Raw genomic sequence first — 13,159 nt, 5'->3', positions numbered from 1 at the left:
ATATAAAAAATATAAAATATAAAAAAAGGTAAGAGAGCATATGTTATATGCGAATTCGGGGTATAAGTTTTTACCTTTTTTGCCTTTTTCATATAGAAAGGTATACGCCATCAATTGAAAATGGACTAGTATTGTCATATTTGTCATATACCATTCGACTCAGTTGGACGGGATAAGCAATATGTGTGTATGTGTCAAATATTCTCACTTGGTTTTCGGATATGGCTAAGCAGATTTTGATAAACTTAGGTTTAGTGGCCCTTTAAGAAAGTGTTGAATTTTTTCGGTACAACAAATATTTACACCATGGTTTAAAGTACGATGACAAAATGGTATAAAATCTTTTGAATTTGAAAAAGAGAGTCTTAGGTCATGTTATTTGATGGCCACACAAAACGACTTCGATTATACCAGTTCCCGAAAGTACCTGCAATATTGGTATTTACTTCGTTTTCTCATGGACAGGGCCGCTGAGGAAAAATTCGGGCCCGGGGGGACTGCAGAATTACGGGCCCCTAAACATTACAATAAAAATCTGTTTTAATCCACCTAGTGGTGTAATGATGCCTTTCTTATTTTCCCATTTTTACCTGTATATTATAGCAGAAATTCCCCAAAATACTACAATTTGAATAGTTCAGAACATACTTTTGAAGATTTCTGTTTCATAATACTACTAAATTGATACACTACATTTGAATTTAAGTTAGTGAAAATCTATTCAATCATATGTGAGAAAGTGAGGTGAGCTCCATTTCATCATATTTGAATATTATTGCCGGTACTTCCGGAGCGGAAAGCTGAATATCGGCATAGTGACATTCTGTTCATTCAACCATACTAACATGAACTACAAATTTATTTACTCTATGACGTTTTGAATGTGGGAAAAAATGTACCGGTAGTAGGACTTGGATAAAATTTAGCAAATCATTTATTGGACTATCAATGGTTCACTTGGTTTCAGAGTCTCATGGTCTGCAAACTAGAGAAAATCACAAGCCAACATAAAAAGGTGCCAATATAAAAGTGAGATTAAGAGTATCAAAAGGTCCTGAAATTGACGTTTTCATACTGATCACCCTATCTCCGAAACCAGGGGTTTGATCCGAATAAAAATTAGGATATTCTTATGACATATTAAGAACTTCAATCTCCGAGAAAAGTGCATTATTTTCACATTTTTATGCATATCACCCTGTAATTCTTGAACCGGAAGTTGGATCCAAATAAAATTCCGGAATTTGATCCGCGACCATAAGACCTTTTATAAGAATCTAAGTTTGTGAAAATCGGTTTTGCCATCTCCGAGAAAACTGAGTGACATTAAATTCACATTTTTAATGCACTATTTCCATACATATACATACATATGAAATTTCGGAACTTTGTTTGGAACCATGAGACCTTTAATTTGAATCTAAGTTTGTGAAACTCGATTCTACCATCTTCGAGGAAATTAAGTGATATTAATTTCACATTTTTGGTGCATATCATCCTGTTATTCCGGAACCAGAATTCGGATCTAGATGATATTTAGGAACTTTGTACACTCTCATTAAACATAACTCAAAATTGAGTGATACATTACTGAAATTCTTAAAAAGTGCATGTGCTCTAAACTTGATCTACCACCTATCTACTCATTTTTGCGTTAAGGGACGAAATTGTTAAAACTTAAGTAATTTTTACTCAAAATAAGAAAAAAAATATTTTGTTCAAAATTTGAGTAAGGTCAACTCAAAATTTGAGTCCTTGCTTTCGAAATGAAGAAATTTTTCTTCGTTAATTTTCATATACAAAGTTATTCTTCTTGCTTTTGAATGGACAAAATAGTGATTCAAAACCGTTTCCTTTTGAACGGTTTGGAGTAAAAATTGAATTATTCTGATATCCTTATGTTGCGCTTTTCACTAAGCATAATTGAAACCATGAAACATCTATGATTGATGTTGATCTAGAAACGGCAATGGAAAATGACGTATTCTTGCATTCTTTATTTCGATAAGAATATTAGGAGAATGAAAACGCACTGAACTGCAAGAAGTATTTTTTTCACTCAAATGTTTAAAAACTCAACGCTTACTCTAATGTATGAATAAATGCGAGAGAACTCATGGCAACGAGTTTATTTTACTCAAATTCATATTCAAATTTTGACATATTGTTCCAGTTTATGAATTTGAGTAATCGCAACTCAAACCATGAGTTATGTTCAAAAAGCGTGTACGGGACTATGAGACCTTTCATTTGAATCTAAGTTTGTGAAAATCAATTCAGCCATCTCTGAGAAAAGTGAGTGACATTATTTTCACATTTTGAATCCATTATTTTCACTTTTTTGGTGCATATCACCCTGAAATTCCGGAAGCTGAAGTCGGATCCAAATGTAACTCAGGAACTTTGTATGGGACTATGAGACCTTTCATTTGAATCTAAGTTTGTGAAAATCGGTTCAGCCATCTCCGAGAAAAGTCAGTGACATTATTTTCACATTTTTGGTGCGCATCACTCTGTAATTCCGGAACCGGAAGTCGGATCCGAATGAAATTCAGGAACTTTATATGGGACTGTGATACCTTTCGCTTGAATCTAAGTTTGTGAAAATCGGTTAAGCCTTATCTGAGAAAAGTGAGTGACATTATTTTCACATTTTTAATGCATTATTTTCACATATTTGGTGCATATCGCACTGTAATTCCGGAAGCGGAAGTCTGATCTAAATGATATTCAGGAACTTTGTATGGGACTATGAGACCTTTCATTTGAATCTAAGTTTGAGAAAATCGATTTAGCCATCTCCGAGAAAATTGAGTGACATTATTTTAACATTTTTGGTGCATATCACCCTGTAATTCCGGAACCGGAAGTCGGATCCATATGAAATTCAGGAACTTTGTATGGGACTATGAGACCTTTCATTTGAATCTAAGTTTGTGAAAATCGGTTCAGCCATCTCCGAGAAAATTGAGTGACATTATTTTAACATTTTTGGTGCATATCACACTGCAATTCCGGAACCGGAAGGCGGATCTAAATGAAATTCAGGAACCTTGTATGGGACCGTGAGACCTTTTATTTCAATTTAAGTTTGTGAAAATCGGTTCAGCCATCTCCGAAAAAAGTGAGTGACAATATTTGTCAAACACACACAAGCACACGCACACATATACACATACACACACAGACATTAGCTCAGATCGTGGAGCTGAGTCGTATGGTATGTGGCAGTAGGCCATTCGGGCCTCGGTTCAAAAGTCGGTTTTTGCAGTGATTGTATAATTACATTATTTTAACAAAATAATTTGCAAGCCTAATTTATTTCGATTTTTGATATTTCGATTTGTAATGAGGTATAAAAAATCAATTTGGAATCTTCGAAGTTCCGGGCCTCCTGAAAAAGTACGGGCCCGGGGGGATTCCTCCCTTTACCCCTCCCCTCTCAAAGGCTCTGCTCGTGGATGAATTAACCGATCAGAGAACTGTTTTATTCGGTGGGATATACTAGTTGATACACAGCCAATCTGTTCGGTTTCTTATTTATTCATTTATTTATTTGTTCCTTCATCTGACCTGGTATAGTCTACATTAAGCGTATTGAGGGGGAGCCCAGTTCAAGATCCAGAAAACAACGTCTTCAATTCGGCATAAACACCCCTTCTTCTTTTATAGTTTCTATTGGGGGCTAATTTTAACAGTATAGTCACATCACGGACAGTTTCATATTAATTGACAAATTGGTTATTAAATATATTCTTATACATAAACCTGTTAAGCCAATCTTTTAAATTATCACATGAAATGGAAAAGTAGAAAAGTAGCTAAATCCAAGATTTCGATTATCTTGTGCAATAATATGAGAGTACTGGTCTCTGAAGGACAGAAGAGTATTCAGTAGTACACCAAGGTATCTAACTACTGATACTCTCAGAAGGCATTCTCCGGAAATAGTGCAGCTCTAGAGAAAATAATTACAGAATATTTGGGTACACTAAACGTCAATCGGCTACGCGTACACCAATCACAGAAAACTTCGAATCGTCGTTGTAGTACTATTCGGCCCTCTCCGGATCAAATGATGAGGAAAAAGGTCATCTGCAGGCAATTTTATAGACAAATTTTAACGCGTTTTCATCGAAAGTAGGTTTTGAAAGTCCGTGTCCATCGTCATTCCAAAATATATCATTCGAATCAATTCGTCAGGATCAGCAAATGCGTGTGTGACGAATAATTTCACTCATTTTTGTTTCGGAGATGACTCGACCGTTTTCTACAAACTCAGATTCGTATGAAAATCGTATACTTCCAAACAAGGTTCCTGAAGTATGTTTGGTTCTGACCTCTGGTTCCGGAACTACAGAATGATATGTGAAACGAAATTAAAACTGTGTAACTCATTTTTCTCGTAGATGGCTGAACCGATCTAAGATTCAAATGAAATCTAAGAATCATCTAAGATTCAAATGAAAAGTTTTAAGATTCTATAAAACATCTCGTTTTTCAGTCAGATCCAACTTGTGGTTTCGGAGATACAGGGTGATTAGTATAAAAATGTCTATTTCACATAAATTAATCAGGTTTATCGGGTTAGCAGATTTAAATAGTCGATAACCAAATAAACTTGTTTCAGTTGTAGTGGTATTCAGTTTTCGATTCGGAAGGTACCCAAAAATTTAATTTGAGCTACGATTTCACAAAGATGACTATACTGATTTTCAAACAGTTTGAATCAAATGTAAACTATGCAGCTTCTGACGTGGATTTACCTGACTTCGGCTATAACGATTTCCGAATTTTGGTTCCTTATGGTACCATACAAAATTGGTGAGTTTTATTTGATTCCAGCTTCCGATTTTAGAATTACAGGGAGATGAGTTTTAAAAATTCAAACCGATATAGAAGATGACAATACCAAAAAGCTTAAAAGTTGAATTCAAAGCTTTTGAAATTTATTCGTCATAATCATTTATGGCCATCCGAATCGTTTTCGTTCATGCTGGTTCCTGAATACCGGTTTTGGAAGTACCGTAAATAATGGCGAAAAACTCTAAAGTGGAACTTACTTCGACATATCATGGAATGTTCAATCGAATATTACACTTTTAGACTCAAATTCGATTCAATTTGCAGTTTCGACATTATAGGGTAGTGAGTGAATAGAACTTAAAATTGCCGCTTGAAACAACGGTCATTAAATTAATGTCATGAGAACTAAAACACCGAAAAATATTCATGCAAGAAACACATGCGGATGATAAAAAAAGGTATCATCTCACTGCTAGGTGGATTAAGCACGTTTTTTTCTTTACTTTGGGGAGGTTTTACGAATACAAAATGACGGATTTTTTCGTGAAAAATCGTAGTTTAGACTTTAAACAACCATCAATAAAAAAACTATTTGAATCCACCTAGTGGTGTAATGATGCCTTTCTCATATTACTCATTACATCATAAATATAACCGTGAAATTCGCAAAAACAACTGTTTATTGAATACAAATAGGATAATTTGTTCGGATCTAATCTCACAAACTCTATAAATCCTGTTCAACTTGTAGTTCCGGAACCGAAAGTTTTATCCACAACAAATTAAGGAATTCTGTATGAAACTGTAAGAATTTTTTTTGAACCTATAAGTTTGTGAAAATCGATTTGGCCATCTCCAAGAAAAGTGAGTGAGATCCTTTTGCAGTTTTTAATCACTATTTCCAATTCTTCCGAAACCGGATTCAGATAAACGGAAAAGCTGAAGTTGGTTCGTTTGCTACCAACAAATATGATCTACAAATTGGAACAGTAACGTAGTTAAACCTATTATTATTATTATTATTAATATTATTATTATTATTATTATTATTATTATTATTATTATTATTATTATTATTATTATAATTATTATTATTATTATCATTATTATTATTATTATTATTATTATTATTATTATTATTATTATTATTATTATTATTATTATTATTATTATTATTATTATTATTATTATTATTATTATTATTATTTATTATTATTATTATTATTGTCGCATCGCAGAGAAATCGAAGTGAACTTAGTTTTAGGAGTATTTCTTCTCCACTTTCGGTGCTCTCGGAACAGGAAAAGAGTGGACCAGTAGTGCCGAATTGAGTTTTCGAATCCACAAACTAACAAGCTCTGTAAACTAGAAGAATTTATCAGACAGTTTTATGGGATTTGTACCTGTTTTTAACCATCGTTCGAGGAAAAATACTAATAAAATTGGTAATTTTCCACTTATCACGCTTTAGTTCCGGAACCGGAAGTCGGATATTATAAGACCTTTCATTTGAATCTTAGTTTGCGAAAATCGGTTGAGTTCTTCCAGAGATAATTGAGTTTGTTAGTTTGTGACAATCGGTTTAGCTATCTCTGAAAGAAAGTGAGTGCATATTTTTTTCACTTTTTTGGTACATATCATCCTATATCTCCGGAACTGGAAGTCGGATCGGAATGAAATTCAATAGCAGGCTATGGGACTGTAAGACCTTTCATTTGAATCTAAACAATTACAAAATGTTGTTCAAATGATGCTTTGTGTTAAACAAAATATTTGAATTCATTCTGCTGAACGATACTACTAAAAAAAATACGCACAAAAAATATTTTTTTCATCCGATAGACTCCCTTAGATGGAAAGTAGCGGAGTCCGCGCGCCACGTTTTTCATAAATTATTCAAATACTAGACCGAGTTTCACAGGAAAAACTTAAGTTTTCGCGATTAGATTTATCACAACTAAGTATTCTTGGAATTTAAAAATATTATCTTGAAGAACCGTAATTGGTTTTTGAAATGTGTAAACGGTTACGGTTCTGTTCCTCAGAGATGATTTGAGAACTGTTTCCTTGAGGCGTATGTGGTTAACACACTCAAAACTAACTTTTCGAGTCATTTTTAGTCTTGGGTTTAGTCACACAAAAGAGAAACAAAAACGAGAACATTTTAAATCAACAATTTATTTGCGATTCTCGAAAGAAGACTTTCCACAGGGGAGATTACGACAAAAATTAGGATTTGGTGATAAAGATGTGCATGACTGTGTATATGACGATCCATTCGAAAATTGATTTTCTAAGTAATTGAATAATCTATTTTTGGCTTGTTTGAAAGGTATTATAATGAGGCATCTAAATTTCGGAATCTGCTTTGTTTTTGAGATCAATTGAACAGATATTTTCAAAAAAACTCGAAGTTTTCACGTCAAACTGTTTATAACTCAAAAAGTAAACAAAAGATCAAAGAAAACAATAGTGTGTTCTAGCTGACAGAAAGACCTTTCATTTGCAACCAGTCCGATCATTAGAATATCCTGTGTTTTCTGTTGGTAAGCTTTAAATAACTGTTTATTCAGACGTTTGTATGTGCTATTTATCGCCACATATCGTGAATGAAGGTTATCAATTCTATTTTTCGAATATTTCCTCAGAGCGGATCTTTTTGCAGTTTTCAATTGTTTGAGTCTCTCGCATGACCATTTAGGCTGAAGGGTGTGAGACTTTATAACTTTCGGCACAAATTGATCAATGGCATAGAGAAAGACATGGCTGATTTTTTCAGCAGGTTGATTGGTGTTCGTTAGCAAAAGCAAAACTCTCTTTTTACTGTAAGGTGCTACCTCCGCTTCTATTGCATTTTGTCAACTGGATGAGTTTATTGTAGCCAAATAGCTTTTTATTCTTGCACTCTTAATGTATGCATCTTATCGACAAACGAATGTTTAACATTTCTTACGGTAGTTAATACTAGTGATTTATTAATATTTTCTTGAATAAATAATTTCACGGTTAAATGAATAAATTATGAGACACATGCTCATGCTAGTCTTCTTGCCTGGCGCCCTTTTTAACACTGACTCTCTGTCGTAATTATTTCACCAAATACAGCAGACATCCGATTTTGTGAATTGTAAATGTTGCTTCACCTTGCGGAAACGATCAGTTGATCTTTCAGGGTTGCGGTTGAGTGACAATATTTGTCAAACACACACAAGCACACGCACACATATACACATACACACACAGACATTAGCTCAGATCGTCGAGCTGAGTCGTATGGTATATGGCAGTAGGCCATTCGGGCCTCGGTTCAAAAGTCGGTTTTTGCAGTGATTGTATAATTACTACTAAAAAAACTAAAAAAATTTATTTCGATTTTTGATATTTTGATTTGTAATGAGGTATAAAAAATCAATTTGGAATCTTCGAAGTTCCGGGCCTCCTGAAAAAGTACGGGCCCGGAGGGATTCCTCCCTTTACCCCTCCCCTCTCAAAGGCTCTGCTCGTGGATGGATTAACCGATCAGAGAACTGTTTTATTCGGTGGGATATACTAGTTGATACACAGCCAATCTGTTTGGTTTCTTATTTATTCATTTATTTATTTGTTCCTTCATCTGACCTGGTATAGTCTACATTAAGCGTATTGAGGGGGAGCCTAGTTCAAGATCCAGAAAACATCGTCTTCAATTCGGCACAAACACCCCTTCTTCTTTTATAGTTTCTATTGGGGGCTAATTTTAACAGTATAATCACATTGCGGACAGTTTCATATTAATTGACAAATTGGTTATTAAATATATTCTTATACATAAACCTGTTAAGCCAATCTTTTAAATTATTTAAATTAGCTAAATCCAAGATTTCGATTAGCTTGTGCAATAATATGAGAGTACTGGTCTCTGAAGGACAGAAGAGTATTCAGTAGTACACCAAGGTATCTAACTACTGATACTCTCAGAAGGCATTCTCCGGAAATAGTGCAGCTCTAGAGAAAATAATTACAGAATATTTGGATACACTAAACGTCAATCGGTTACGCGTACACCAATCACAGAAAACTTCGAATCGTCGTTGTAGTACTATTCGACCCTCTCCGGATCAAATGATGAGGAAAAAGGTCATCTGCATAAATAAGCTTACATCCTGGTGGAAGCAAATATCATTAAGAGATAGGTGTTCAACACTTTTCCAAATTCATTTATTTTTTCTTTGTATTTTATAATAGTAAAACATTTCAAGAATATTTAGACAAAATTTCAAGCCTATCGGAACGAAGCTCTGGAAAATACGGGCCTTTATTTTTCCTTATCTTTTTCTGCGAAGAGACAAGAGCTCGGCGCACAGATTTTTCGAAAGCGATAGACACTACGCGCCTTCTAGGAAAATAAATTGCCTTCTTCGATTTTATAGACAAATTTTAACGCGTTTTCATCGAAAGTAGGTTTTGAAAGTCCGTGTCCATCGTCATTCCAAAATATATCATTCGAATCAATTCGTCGAGATCAGCAAATGCGTGTGTGACGAATAATTTCACTCATTTTTGTTTCGGAGATGACTCGACCGTTTTCTATAAACTCAGATTCATATGAAAATCGTATACTTCCAAACAAGGTTCCTGAAGTATGTTTGGTTCTGACCTCTGGTTCCGGAACTACAGAATGATATGTGAAACGAAATTAAAACTGTGTAACTCATCTTTCTCGTAGATGGCTGAACCGATCTAAGATTCAAATGAAATCTAAGAATCATCTAAGATTCAAATGAAAAGTTTTAAGATTCTATAAAACATCTTGTTTTTCAGTCAGATCCAACTTGTGGTTTCGGAGATACAGGGTGATTAGTATAAAAATGTCTATTTCACCTAAATTAATCAGGTTTATCGGGTTAGCAGATTTAAATAGTCGATAACCAAATAAACTTGTTTCAGTTGTAGTGGTATTCAGTTTTCGATTCGGAAGGTACCCAAAAATTTAATTTGAGCTACGATTTCACAAAGATGACTATACTGATTTTCAAACAGTTTGAATCAAATGTAAACTATGCAGCTTCTGACGTGGATTTACCTGACTTCGGCTATAACGATTTTCGAATTCTGGTTCCTTATGGTACCATACAAAATTGGTGAGTTTTATTTGATTCCAGCTTCCGATTTTAGAATTACAGGGAGATGAGTTTTAAAAATTCAAACCGATATAGAAGATGACAATAGCAAAAAGCTTAAAAGTTGAATTCAAAGCTTTTGAAATTTATTCGTCATAATCATTTATGGCCATACGAATCGTTTTCGTTTATGCTGGTTCCTGAATACCGGTTTTGGAAGTACCGTAAATAATGGCGAAAAACTCTAAAGTGGAACTTACTTCGACATATCATGGAATGTTCAATCGAATATTACACTTTTAGACTCAAATTCGATTCAATTTGCAGTTTCGACATTATAGGGTAGTGAGTAAATAGAACTTAAAATTGCCGCTTGAAACGACGGTCATTAAATTAATGTCATGAGAACTAAAACACCGAAAAATATTCATGCAAGAAACACATGCGGATGTTAAAAAAAGGGATCATCTCACTGCTAGGTGGATTAAGCACTTTTTTCCTTTACTTTGGGGAGGTTTTACGGTTACAAAATGACGGATATTTTCGTGAAAAATCGTAGTTTAGACTTTAAACAACCATCAATAAAAAAAAAACTATTTGAATCCAGCTAGTGGTGTAATGATGCCTTTCTCATATTACTCATTACATCATAAATATAACCGTGAAATTCGCAAAAACAACTGTTTATTGAATAGAAATAGGATAATTTGTTCGGATCTAATCTCACAAACTCTATAAATCCTGTTTAACTTGTAGTTCCGGAACCGAAAGTTGTATCCACAACAAATTAAGGAATTCCGTATGAAACTGTAAGAATTTTTTTTTGAACCTATAAGTTTGTGAAAATCGATTTGGCCATCTCCAAGAAAAGTGAGTGAGATCCTTTTGCAGTTTTTAATCACTATTTCCAATTCTTCCGAAACCGGATTCAGATAAACGGAAAAGCTGAAGTTGGTTCGTTTGCTACCAACTTATATGACCTACAAATTGGAACAGTAACGTAGTTAAACCTATACTTACTATCTCATGCTCTATTTTGAATAAACCAATTAAACGAAATCTAACAAACGAAACGAACCTGCGTTTCTGTTACTTCTGCATATGTAAGTCAAGCTAAACAGCATAAAACATGTAATAGTATTATTATTATTGTTATTATTATTATTATTATTATTATTATTATTATTATTATTATTATTATTATTATTATTATTATTATTACTATTATTATTATTATTATTATTATTATTGTCGCATCGCAGAGAAATCGAAGTGAATTTAGTTTTAGGAGTATTTCTTCCCCACTTTCGGTGCTCTCGGAACAGGAAAAGAGTGGACCAGTAGTGCCGAATTGAGTTTTCGAGCCCAAAAACTAACAAGCTCTGTAGACTAGAAAAATTTATCAGACAGTTTTATGGGATTTGTACCTGTTTTTAACCATCGTTCGAGGAAAAATACTAATAAAATTGGTAATTTTCCACTTATCACGCTTTAGTTCCGGAACCGGAAGTCGGGTATTATAAGACCTTTCATTTGAATCTTAGTTTGCGAAAATCGGTTGAGTTCTTCCAGAGATAATTGAGTTTGTTAGTTTGTGACAATCGGTTTAGCCATCTCTGAAAGAAAGTGAGTGCATATTTTTTCACTTTTTTGGTACATATCATCCTATATCTCCGGAACCGGAAGTCGGATCGGAATGAAATTCAATAGCAGGCTATGGGACTGTAAGACCTTTCATTTGAATCTAAACAATTACAAAATGTTGTTCAAATGATGCTTTGTGTTAAACAAAATATTTGAATTCATTCTGTTGAACGATACTACTAAAAAAAATACGCACAAAAATATTTTTTTCATCCGATAGACTCCCTTAGATGGAAAGTAGCGGAGTCCGCGCGCCACGTTTTTGATAAATTATTCAAATACTAGACCGAGTTTCACAGGAAAAACTTAGGTTTTCGCGATTAGATTTATCACAACTAACAGATCGGCTGAAAAGTTCGTATCGTTTCTATGAGAGGACGCCACTAGAATTAAATCCATACCACTTTCAGTTAGTACCAACCTTCAAAAGATACGTGTATAAATTCGACAGCTGTCTGATTATTAGTTTGTGAGATATTGCATTTTGAGTGAAGCTACTTTTGTTATTGTGAAAAAAATGGAAAAAAAGGAATTTCGTGTGTTGATGAAACACTACTTTTTGATGAAAAAAAAGTGCCGCCGATACCAAAAAATGGCTTGATGAGTGTTATCCAGACTCTGCACCGGGCGAAGCAACAATTCGTAAGTGGTTTGCAAAATTTCGTACTGCTCATATGAGCACCGAAGACGATGAACGCAGTGGACGTCCAAAAGAGGCTGTTACCGATGAAAACGTGAAAAAAATCCACAAAATGATTTTCAATGACCGTAAAGTGAAGTTGATCGAGATAGCTGACACCCTAAAGATATCAAAGGAACGTGTTGGACATATTATTCACAAATATTTGGATATGAGAAAGCTTTGTGCAAAATCTCAAGAGAATGCTCGCTGGTAAAAAATTTAGAAGCAATGAAGAGGTAATCGCTGAAACTGAGGCCTATTTTGAGGTAAAGGACAAATCGTACTACAAAAATGGTATCGAAAAGTTGGAAGATCGCTATAATCGCTGTATCGCCTCTGATGGCAATTATGTTGAATAATAAAAACGAATTTTGGCAAAAAAATGTGTGTTTCTATTAAACGATACGAACTTTTGAGCCGAACTGTTAAGTGTTCTTGGAATTTAAAAATATTATTTTGAAGAACCGTAATTGGTTTTTGAAATGTGTAAAAGGTTACGGTTCTGTTCCTCAGAGATGATTTGAGAACTGTTTCCTTGAGGCGTATGTGGTTAACACACTCAAAACTAACTTTTCGAGTCATTTTTAGTTTTGGGTTTAGTCACACAAAAGAGAAACAAAAACGAGAACATTTTAAATCAACAATTTATTGGCGATTCTCGAAAGAAGACTTTCCACAGGGGAGATTACGACAAAAATTAGGATTTGGTGATAAAGATGTGCATGACTGTGTATATGACGATCCATTCGAAAATTGATTTTCTAAGTAATTGAATAATCTATTTTTAACTATGGCTTGTTTGAAAGGTATTATAATGAGGTATCTAAATTTCGGAATCTGCTTTGTTTTTGAGATCAATTGAACAGATATTTTCAAAAAAACTCCAAGTTTTCACGTCACACTGTTTATAACTCTTCTTCTTCTTCTT

The 13,159-nt window shown here is 34.0% G+C and overlaps 1 protein-coding gene across 1 annotated transcript in view; it reads left to right on the top strand.

The window, feature by feature from the left end:
• LOC131440685 (regucalcin-like) overlaps positions 1-13,159 on the top strand; it is an 84,346-nt gene that overhangs the window by 676 nt on the left and 70,511 nt on the right. The gene's annotated exons all lie outside the window — the stretch shown is intronic.

Source organism: Malaya genurostris, chromosome 1 (genome assembly GCF_030247185.1).
Source record: "Malaya genurostris strain Urasoe2022 chromosome 1, Malgen_1.1, whole genome shotgun sequence".
NCBI classification, from domain to species: Eukaryota; Metazoa; Arthropoda; class Insecta; order Diptera; family Culicidae; genus Malaya; species Malaya genurostris.
The sequence above is the reverse complement of the archived record's forward strand: the minus strand, read 5'-3'. Positions and strand labels throughout refer to the sequence as shown.